Source organism: Babylonia areolata, chromosome 26 (genome assembly GCF_041734735.1).
Source record: "Babylonia areolata isolate BAREFJ2019XMU chromosome 26, ASM4173473v1, whole genome shotgun sequence".
In the NCBI taxonomy this organism is placed as follows: Eukaryota; Metazoa; Mollusca; class Gastropoda; order Neogastropoda; family Buccinidae; genus Babylonia; species Babylonia areolata.
The window spans coordinates 3,170,001-3,180,000 of record NC_134901.1 but is presented as its reverse complement, the minus strand read 5'-3'; the positions used below and the strand labels follow the sequence as shown (position 1 = coordinate 3,180,000).

The 10,000-nt window shown below is 47.7% G+C and overlaps 1 protein-coding gene across 2 annotated transcripts in view; it reads right to left on the bottom strand.

Annotated features, from left to right (window-relative positions):
- The window catches only part of LOC143300660 (oxidative stress-induced growth inhibitor 1-like), an 85,469-nt gene that overhangs the window by 40,647 nt on the left and 34,822 nt on the right, over positions 1 to 10,000 (bottom strand). Inside the window, exon 3 of one of the 2 annotated variants that reach the window (XM_076614490.1) lies at positions 8,149 to 8,232. The exons of the other annotated variant lie outside the window; for it this stretch is intronic. The gene's annotated coding sequence lies outside the window, so the exon portion shown is untranslated. The remainder of the gene's footprint in view (positions 1 to 8,148; positions 8,233 to 10,000) is intronic. 2 annotated transcript variants of the gene reach the window in all.

Below are 10,000 nucleotides of genomic sequence, written 5' to 3'. Positions count from 1 at the left end.
TCTCGCCATCTCCCTGGCCACTCAGTGCTTTCATCACGTTTTATCGACATGCATGTCATCAGCCTTTTTTTTCGTCACTGTAGCGAGGATGTCCGCCCTCGACGTAAACAGGTATGGTGAGAATGGGCCTCCCTGTCTGCGTCCTTTTTCCGCATGAAACCGTTGAGGTGGTTGGTTTTTTGTTTTTGTTTGTTTGTTGTTGTTTTTTTTGTTGTGTGTTTTTGTTGTTGTTTTTTTGGGGGGTGGTGGTGACGGGGTGGGGGGTGGGGGTTATATATATATATATATATATTTTTTTTTTTTTTTTTTTTTTTTTTTTTACAGAACATTTGAAATTCATGGACGTAACGCTTTTAGTATTCAGCCCCCAACTTCTTCCCTTCCCAACCTCCACCCTTTCCCTACTGTATATACCACCACCACCACCACGCACACGCATTTTTTGCTGTTGCTTTTTTCTTTTTTTCTTTTCAAACAGAATATCATAAACTGATGGACGTAACGCTTTTATTATTCAACCTCCAACTTCTTCCCTTCCCAACCTCCACCCTTTCCCTACTGTATATACCACCACCACCACCACCACGCACACGCATTTTTTGCTGTTGCTTTTTTCTTTTTTTCTTTTCAAACAGAATATCATAAATTGATGGACGTAACGCTTTTATTATTCAACCTCCAACTTCTTCCCTTCCCAACCTCCACCCTCTCCCCACTATATATTCCACCACCACGGACACGCTCCGCCGAGTTAAAAACAACAACAACAAGAAACCGAAATTTAAAAAAAACTCAGGTAAAAGAAGGGCGGGCAGGGGTGGGAGGGGGACGGGTGGGGGGCTGCGGGGGGGAGGAGGGGAAGAAAATGCAGTAGAGGGAGGAGGGTGCAGAGAGAGAAGGTGGAGAACGCACCAGATCAATGCACAAAAGAGGTGGGGGAAGATGCACTGGATTAAAGAATATGAGATGGAGAGAAAGGGGGGGGGGGGGGGGGCGCTGGATTAGTGCACGAGAGGGTGGGAGGGGTAATGTACAGGATTAGTGCACAAGAGGGAGAGACAGACAGAGAGGAAGGGAGGGAGGGAAGGAGAGAGACAATGCACGTGATTAATACAAATGAGGGAGGGACAATGCACTGGATTAGTGCACAAAAGAGAGAGAGAGAGGGGGAGGAGAATGCACTGGATTAGTGCACAAAAGAGAGAGAAAGGGGAGGGGGAGGAGAATGCACTGGATTAGTGCACAAAAGAGAGAGAGAGGGGGGGGGGGGGGGGAGAGGAGAATGCACTGGATAAGTGCACAAAAGAGAGGGGGGAGGAGAATGCACTGAATTAGTGCACAAAAGAGAGAGAAAGGGGAGGGGGAGGAGGATGCACTGTATTAGTGCACAAAAGAGAGAGGGGAGGGGGAGGAGAATGCACTGGATTAGTGCACAAAAGAGAGAGGGGAGGGGGAGGAGGATGCACTGGATTAGTGCACAAAAGAGAGAGGGGAGGGGGAGGAGGATGCACTGGATTAGTGCACAAAAGAGAGAGGGGAGGGGGAGGAGGATGCACTGGATTAGTGCACAAAAGAGAGAGGGGAGGGGGAGGAGAATGCACTGGATTAGTGCACAAAAGAGAGTGGGAAGGAGAATGCACTGGATTAGTGTACAAAAGAGAGAGAGGGGGGTGGGGGGGGGGAGAATGCACTGGATTAGTGTACAAAAGAGAGAGGGGTGAGGAGAATGCACTGGATTAGTGCACAAGAGAGAGAGAGAGGGGGGGGGGAGGAGAATGCACTGGATTAGTGCACAAAAGAAAGAGAGAGGGAAGGAGAATGCACTGAATTTGTGCACAAAAGAGAGAGGGGAGGGAGAGGAGAATGCACTGGATTAGTGTACAAAAGAAAGACAGGGGGAAGGAGGATGCACTGGATTAGTGCACAAAAGAAAGAGAGGTGGAAGGAGAATGCACTGGATTGGTGTACAAAATAGAGGGGGGGGGATAATGCACTGGATTAGTGCACAAAAGAGAGAGGGGGAGGGGGAGGAGGATGCACTGGATTAGTGCACAAAAGAGAGAGGGGGGAGGAGGATGCACTGGATTAGTGCACAAAAGAGAGAGGGGTGAGGAGAATGCACTGGATTAGTGTACAAAAGAGAGAGGGGGGGGGGGGGAGAATGCGCTGGATTAGTGCACAGAGAGGGGGGGGAGAATGCACTGGATTAGTGCACAAAAGAGAGGGGAGGAGAGGAGAATGCACTGGATTAGTGCACAAAAGAGAGGGGAGGAGAGGAGAATGCACTGGATTAGTGCACAAAAGAAAGAGGGGGGTGGAGAATGCACTGGATTAGTGCACAAAAGAGAGAGAGGGGGAAGGAGAATGCACTGGATTAGTGTACAAAAGAGAGAGGGGAGGGGGGGGGGGAGAATGCACTGGATTAGTGTACAAAAGAAAGAGAGAGGGAAGGAGAATGCACTGAATTAGTGCACAAAAGAGAGAGGGGAGGGAGAGGAGAATGCACTGGATTAGTGTACAAAAGAAAGAGAGGGGGAAGGAGAATGCACTGGATTGGTGTACAAAATAGAGGGGGGGGATAATGCCCTGGATTAGTGCACAAAAGAGAGAGAGGAGGGGGAGGAGAATGCACTGGATTAGTGCACAAAAGAAAGAGGGGGGTGGAGAATGCACTGGATTAGTGCACAAAAGAGAGAGAGGAGGGGGAGGAGAATGCACTGGATTAGTGCACAAAAGAAAGAGGGGGGTGGAGAATGCACTGGATTAGTGCACAAAAGAGAGAGAGAGGGGGAAGGAGAATGCACTGGATTAGTGCACAAAAGAGAGGGGGAGAGAGAGAGGGGGGAGGGGAGAGATAATGCACGGGATTAGTGCACAAGAGGGAGGGAGGAAGGGAGGAAGGAAAGCACTGGATTTGTGCACAAGAGAGAGAGAGCGCGAGAGAGCGAGAGAGAGAGAGAGCGAGCGAGAGTGAGAGAGAGAGAGAGAAAGAGAGAGAGAGAGATGCACTGGATAAGCGCACAAGGCAGAAATGGGGATGGGGGAGAGAGATAGTGCATAAGACAGAGAGCGGGTGGGGAAGGAAATACAGAGACATACCAACCTCACTCAGATCGCCGCCACACCCCCATCACTCTCACCTCCCAGATGTCCCCCAATTCTCACCCTTTCCGACCATACCAACCTCCGTCTCCCCGCCCCCCACCCCCAAGCTTAACCCCCCTCCACCCCCCACCCCCACCCCTCCGCTCTCTCTTTCAAACCAATCTTTCTCATCCACCCTTTTATCCATTCTCTCACTCTGAAGTCCCCCCCCCCAACCCCCACCCCACACACACATTCTGCCACTTTCCTCAACACCGCTCCTTGCATACACCGCCCTTGACACATAATCAAACAAGTGTTGTAATCGGACAGTGTGTCACGCCGTCACGCAGCCACGCCCCTGACTACACAGAAGAGGTGGGGTGGGGGGAAGAAACGGGGGTTGGAGGTGGGGGCGGGGAGGGGGGGGTTGCAGGGGTGGTTGGTGACAGTGCACTTTTTCCGATAACAAGCTTCATTTTTCAACTTTTTTTTTTTTTAAATCCACACACACACACACAAAATGTTTGCTTCTCAAAGTGGAACGAAACGAATGAATTGGTGACACCTCTGTGTGTGTGTGTGTGTGTTGTGCAGGTGTCAGTCGGCTCTTAACCAGAAAGGCAGCCTATTCGGCAACAGACTGTATATGAAGCTCTTTCTTATCGAAGACAGTCGCTTTTGATATAAGTGACAATAATGAAATGAACTGAAAAGCGCGCGCGCGCGTGTGTGTGTGTTGTGTGTGTGTGTGTGTGTGAGAGAGAGAGAGAGAGAGAGAGAGAGAGAGAGAGATAATGTGTGTGTGTGTGTGTGTGTGTTGTGAAGGGATGTGGATGTGGAGGTGGTGTGTGGAGGGGAGGGTGACATTCTAGCACCCGTTTTGCAGGTTTTGCCCGGCTGCTGACAAAACCTTGATCCATGATCTATTTATGTGCATGTATGGCGGAGCAAGTGGTCACGCAACTAAAATCTCTACGCTTTGTTTCCAGATGGATGGGTGCTGCGAGTGTGTGTAAATAACATAATTGTGGACGCATGGACGAGCGTGTGTGTATACGTGTATCCGTGCGTGCGTGCGTGTGTGTGTGTGTGTGTGTGTGTGTGTGTATAAATACATGTATCAGACTGAAACGAGAAGACTGGAACAAATCGATGATGTCCACTTCATGGATGCCGTCTTCAGAAGTGTTCTTCACATTTCCTGACCCAACACTGCAGGTCAAACAGGTTCCGAGCCTCTATGGATCACCGCTGACAGCAGGATCGTCATCATCACCCTCTATCATCAGTTATCATCATCGGAATAAGAGACGTGAGGAGTCTGACGTGACTTTTTTCACGTTTCTGCTGGCTAAATCTCAACGAGATAAACACTTCCACGTAAAACCAGGACGCAGGCTACTTCTGACTTCTGGGGCGTGACCATGGACCGAATCATGTTCCGTTTATTTTGTTTGTTTGTCTGCCTGTTTCTCTCTGTGTGTGTGTGTGTGTGTGTGTGTGTGTGTACGCGCGCGTGCATGCTAAGTGTGAGTGAGTGTATGTGAGTGTGTGTGTGTGTGTGTGTGCGCGCGCGCTAAGTGTGTGTGTGTGTGCGTGCGTGCGTGCGTGTGTGTGTGTGTGTGCGTGCGTGTGTGTCTCTGTGTGTGTGTGTGACGTGCTCACCACGCCCCCTTAAATGACTCCCTGATGCAGTCGGGCGATTGCGTTAAAACGTTATAAATATCTTGTTTTGCACTGTGCCGTTTTGCCATCTGTTGTGCTGTGTTCTGGTTATGAGCGGTGCGTGATATTGCACTGGTACTGCGCGGGTTTTGTATCGTACTGCTGTGTAAGGTGGCAGAATGGTTCAGACGCTCAGCTGCCAATACACAGAGTCCGTGAGGGTGTGGGTTCGAATCCCGCTCTCGCCCTTTCTCCGAAGTTTGACTGGAAAATCAAACTGAGCGTCTAGTCTTTCGGATGAGACGATAAACCGAGGTCCCGTGTGCAGCACGCACTTGGCGCACTGAAAAAGAACCCATGGCAACGAGAGTGTTGTCCTCTGGCGAAATTACGTAAAATGAAATCCCCTTTCATAGGTACACAAATATGTAAGCATGCACTCAAGGCCTGACTAAGCGCGTTGGGTTATGCTGCTGGTCAGGCATCTGCTCAACAGATGTGGTGTAGCGTGTATGGATTTGTCCGAACGCAGTGACGCCTCCTTGAGAAAGTGAAACTGAAACTGAAACTGCTGTGTGCTCTATTGTATCGTATTATATTGCTCATACATTGAATTTTTTGGGGTTTTGTTTTGTTTACTGCACTGATGTTGAATTGTAGCATCGTGCTGCACTGCAACAGTATCGCACTGCATTATCTTGAATTGGATTGTACTGCACTGGGTAGTATAGAGACAGGTTCCTGGAACAGTTCAATTCTAAGACAAAAACGAAATCTGATGCGTTCCGAGGGGTGTTGTTTTGCACTGAATTGCATTGAACGGCATCAGTTTGACATGGTACAGTATATCTGACACCAAACTGAAGAGCAGAGGGGCGTGGAAGGGGTAGGGTGCAAGTTAAAACACACACACACACACACACACAACAACAGATCCTTCCGCGTGAATCGAACAAGGGATTCACGCATCCTCGCCCGGCGTTCTACCATTGGACCACCGCTCCAATTCTAAACGTACTCCTCCCACCCTCCACGCCTTTGCTTGGCTCTTCCGCGCAGACAATAACTAACCTACACACACACACACGCATGCATGCATGCACATACACAGTGTCTGAGTAACAGAAAGCAATTAATATCAGTATCACTCTTTCAACAACTGATCCACGTTCTGGTGTGACAAACATCAATCGTGCTGCTGGCACAATAACTGAAACAAAAACAAACAAAACAAAGAAATAAGCGAATAAATAAACGCAATCCACGAACAATCACAACACAGTGCAACAGAACGAACTTTCCAATGACATGTTTATCTCTTTTTCTTCCTTCTTTTTTTTTTTTTTTTTTAAATCTATCATTAACATTTTTTCTTCCTTCTTTTTTTTAAATTTTTTAATTTTTTAATCTATCATTATTAACATTATGTTTCTTTGAAACGCTTATCTTGTTTATAATGAAATATATATGTCATATATGACATTCCGTGCATTTGTAACGCACGGTCAGTTTATGTGCATGAATGTACCCATGACCGCAGACGATGATAAAATAGCAATGCTGATCATGATGATGATTATGTTAATAATGATAATATGGAAAAGGGGTTTTGTGTGTGTGTGTGTGTGTGTGTGTGTGTGTGTGTGTTTTTGTGTTGTTGTTTTTTTGTTGTTTTTTTTTTGGGGGGGGGGGGGGGTATTTTTTTTTTTATAGGGCATTCCCGAATATATCAGATCACCCGCGCGCGCATGTACGTGGTTCCACCACCAATCTCCCATGTATTCATTATTTTATTTTATTTTTTTCAAGTTCTTTGTTTCTGCCTTTTCATGTGTCACACACACACACACACACACACACACACACACGCACACACACACACACACAGAGAGAGAGAGAGAGAGAGAGAGAGTGAGACGCACACACACACGTTAAAACGATGCAAAGTCTGAATTAACTTAAAGTTTGATAACCGATACACTCAGTCACGCATGTGAAATATAATACGACCCGCTACAACCTCGACCAGCACAATCAATTTCAAATATACGAATGTATCAAAAGCACATGCCACGTTATAACTCACACATCCTCATAATATATACTCAATTTGGTTGGTTTTGTCCTGTTGTTGTATTAACAAAAACCATTATAGGTGGTATACATATTGTTTTTATGACAAATTCCTTCCCATAAAAAGGTTCCTTGTTTTTTTGTTGTTACTCACCCCTACGAAACCCCACCGTTTCAACACGCAGCGAGGTCGTGTACTCTCCATTCTGACTGCTCTCGGATGCCAATGAACCCATTGCAACACGTGCGGCCGCTATTTAGTGAACGCCTAAATTCTGCTGCGTAATCTTCATTTTCATGGACCTTGAACTGCCTTGGTCTCTGTGTGTGTGTGTGTGCGTGTGTGTGTGTGTGTGTGTGTGTGTTGTGTGTGTCTGTGTGGTTTGCGTGGTGTTGTGAAAGCCAAGATTGTATTGTTGAATTTCAGTTGAAACAGACCTTGGACTGCAATGCTTCGTCAACGTGTAAATCTTGGTATGTCCGTGTAATGCTGTGTGTGTTCGTCTTCAGTTTAACGTCTTTCCACTTGAAGTGATATTAGTGCTCTGTGTGTGTGTGTGTGTGTGTGTGTGTGTGTGTGTGTGTGTGTGTGTGTGTGTGTGTGTGTGTGTGTGCGTCCGCGCGCGCGTGTGTGAATGCGCGCGCACATATGCATGTATGTGAGTGTGTGTCTGTGTGCGTGCGTGAGCGCGCGCGCGTTGCTGTTAAGAGCTATGATTCCACTGCATAATGAACTGATAGACCTTGAACTGCAATGCTCTCTCGGTATGTGTGTGTGTGTGTGTGTGTGTGTGTGTGTGTGTGCATGCAGGCCATCTTAGAATCAATCTATGTGGTGGTTGAAAGTACACACCTCCCGCTCTAGTCTACTAACCAGTCACCTCCAAAGGCATTCCCGTTTCTCTTTTATGTCATTTCACTTTTTTTGCATTCCATCGGTCCCTCTCTCCCTCTTCTTTCTGTCTGTCTGTCTCTTTCAACTGATCATGTTGGGCTATCTCTCACACACAACGGCCACCATCCTCTCTCCATCCCTACCCACCATGCATGCGCACACGACTACTATATGCACGCACGCACGCACACACACACACACACACACACACACACACCAATTCAACCTCACACAAACCACACCTCCGTCCACACCCACACTTCAGCTTCAGTTTTTCAATGAGGCGTCACTGCGTTCGGGACAAAAATCCATATCAAGTACACGCTATACCGCACCTGCTAAGTAGATGCCTGGTAAACAAAGTAACCTAACGCGCTAGTCAGGCCTTATGTGCATGCATATATATATATATATAATCGTGTACCTACCTGAGTGGGGTGTCTTCAACAGAATATTGGCAGAGGACAACACTCATGTTGCCTTGGGTACGTTCTCAGTGCGTCAAGTCCGTGCTGCACACAAGGTTTATCGATCGTGTCATCCGAATGATTAAGACGCTCAATTTGATGTTCCTGTCAAACTTGGGAGAAAGGGCGAGACCGGGATTGGAACCAAGACCCTCATGGACACTGCACTGGCAGATAAGCGTCTTAACCATTCTGCAACTTTGCCCCTTCCTTCCTTACACATACACATGCACTCAATGACACACACATCCACACACACACACACTTTCTCTTATCATATACATACACCCATACCCACATGCACTCACTCAAGATCACACACTCCTGCCCACCCATCCGACAAAGTTACACGCATACCCATCCACATACACACACGCATGGCTATCCACTCCACCCCACGCCAGCGCGCGCAACACACACACACACACACACACACCACACACACACTAGGTCATTATCCTCAAAATATGTCACAATCGGACAGGCGTGGGAGAGGAGTCACCTGTCTGCTTCTGGAGTACGGCTGTTACTTTCCTTAATCCCCTTTATTACCTAGTTTCTTTTCTTTACTTTTTTTTTTTTTTTTTAAGTTCTTTTATTTTCGTGGGGGTGGGGAGGACACAAGTTGTGTGTCACAGACGTAATGTGATCGTACACACACGGCGATTGCACGTGTTGTGATGTGTGTACCGCTGCGTTACCTGAACTACACTGTACTGACAGCTCTCTCTCTCTCTCTCACACACATACACACACACACACACACGCGCGCGCACACACACGCGCGCGCGCACACACACAAGCACGCAAACACGCACGCTCAAATACTTACACACGTATAGACTCCTACTCTCCCGACAGAAGGTTGAGAGAGAGAGAGAGAGAGAGAGAGAGAGAGAGAGAGAGAGACAGACAGACAGACAGACAGACAGACAGAGACGGAGACAGAGACAGAAAGATATAGAGATAGAGGGAGAGACAGAGGGAGAGACAGGAGAGAGACTGAGGGAGACAGAGATAAATAGCCATCCACACTGAATCAGACCCAATAGTGTTGCAATAAGCGCACTGGAGAGAGAGAGAGAGAGAGAGAGAGAGAGAGAGAGAGAGAGAGAGAACGGGACAAAGAGACAAACAGAGCAAGAAAAAGAAACAGGGAGAGACCACCTTCCTTGGCAACGACGCACACTTTCCTCTGTCGTCATACATACAAACAATTACAAACACAATCTACACGCACGCACTTCTCCTCACTAACACACAGACACACGCACAGAGACTGCTGACTCACTCACACTCTCACACTCTCTCTCACACACACACACACAGAGAAAGACTGCTGGCCGTTGCAACAACTGTGTGTGAACCGAACCGAATCTGATACTTCCATGACGTCAGCTCTCCGCTTGACCCCACCAGCAGACCACCTTCCCTACCACCACCACCACCACCACCACCACTACACGACCACCACTATCACATGTACTTTTCTTTTGCTTCTTTCTTTTTCGGTCTTCGTCCAGTAGTTCGGTCAGCCAAAGGTCAAGGTCGAGATTACTGTGCCGTAAAAATTGACAGAGAGAGAGAGAGAGAGAGGGGGGTGGGGGTGTATGTGGGGGGTGGGGGGTCTGAGTGAGCGAGATAGAGAGAGAGAGAGCGATAGAGACAGACAAACACAGGGAGGGAGACATAATTATGCACTGAGAGAGAAAGCTGCAGAGAGGACAGGCAGACAGGCAGACAGGCAAAAATCGACACTCAGAGGGAGACGTATTACACACGGAGAGAGAAAGCTGCAAAGAGAAAGACAGAC